We start from the raw sequence: 1163 nt of genomic DNA, 5'->3' as shown, positions 1-1163 counted from the left end.
AACTAACAATGTCTTATTATCGCAAGACACAGGGCGATCGGGCACAGGTCACAAGATTACAATCATGTAAATAAGAGAAAAAACAAATTTGGACAATTAATTACCCTTAGTAATGGGGAAGAGAAAATGTATACAAATTTCTCATATTATGTGCTGTCCTAGTTGGTGGTGCGCCCAGAGCCAGAAAGTACACAGACTGACAATGGGAGAAAAAGAAGGGTCTTGTGTGGGCGCACTTTTGTACAAGGAAGAAAATTCATATAATGTATATTGAGGAAAATTTAAAACATAACTTTTATTGATAATGTTTAAAACATAGTTACCCATCTAAATTATCCATAAGAAATAAAGAATTGAGAAATGTTAAAATGCTCTGGTCTCTTTTTCCAAAGAGTGATTGGAAAGGTTGTAGACACTGAATTGTCATACCGCCATTTCCCCTGACCAGTACAGAATTTCTGTATTGATGGGACCGAGGAGTGGTCAAAAACTGTTATAAATACGTCCAACTAGGACCACTTATATTAAGTTAGTATACTAATAATCAATGATCACCAATATTAGACACCTGAATTGTTGACAGATACCACATTTGTAGTTAAAAAATGAGGCGTTGAACTGCAATAAACGTGGAATAAGTAAATAAGAAGATAGGGAGATACTGGATAGAATTAGTGGTGATGCTGCTGTTGGTGTCCCTTCTCACATAGAGAGGAAAATAATTCCTGCTCTACAACACCAGGTATTCGCAGGCAGTCTCCTCTCCTGGTACTAACCCGGACCAACGCTGTTTAGCTTCCAAGATCGGACGAGATCGGGCATTGGCAGCGTGGTATGATAGTAGAGAGTTATGCGATCTGTACACCAATGAGAGTGCACCTATATAAGGAATTATAAAGTAGGAAATGATTACAAAAAAAGGAAAGAAGACTGAATAAGTGAAGTGGGTAGAAATGTGTGGATCTGCTTTCCACGTTAGGCACGGTTCAACAGTTCCCACATTCGTGGTACTGTGCCCCGTGGATCGTGGATGAGAGTCCACGACAAATTTGATTAGAAGGGGAGAAAATAGATTACTATATATTATATAGTATTATTCCAGGACAAAATAAGTATTGCATCCAACGTAAAATAAATTCTGAACAATGTATCAGTCACTATAA

General features: G+C 37.7%; 1 pseudogene; it reads right to left on the bottom strand.

Moving 5' to 3' along the window:
• Window positions 1-727: 727 nt before the first annotated feature.
• LOC135052725 (5S ribosomal RNA) lies at window positions 728-846 on the bottom strand (annotated as a pseudogene).
• Window positions 847-1163: the final 317 nt, after the last annotated feature.

This window comes from Pseudophryne corroboree, chromosome 2 (genome assembly GCF_028390025.1).
Source record: "Pseudophryne corroboree isolate aPseCor3 chromosome 2, aPseCor3.hap2, whole genome shotgun sequence".
NCBI lineage: Eukaryota > Metazoa > Chordata > Amphibia > Anura > Myobatrachidae > Pseudophryne > Pseudophryne corroboree.
The sequence above is the reverse complement of the archived record's forward strand: the minus strand, read 5'-3'. Positions and strand labels throughout refer to the sequence as shown.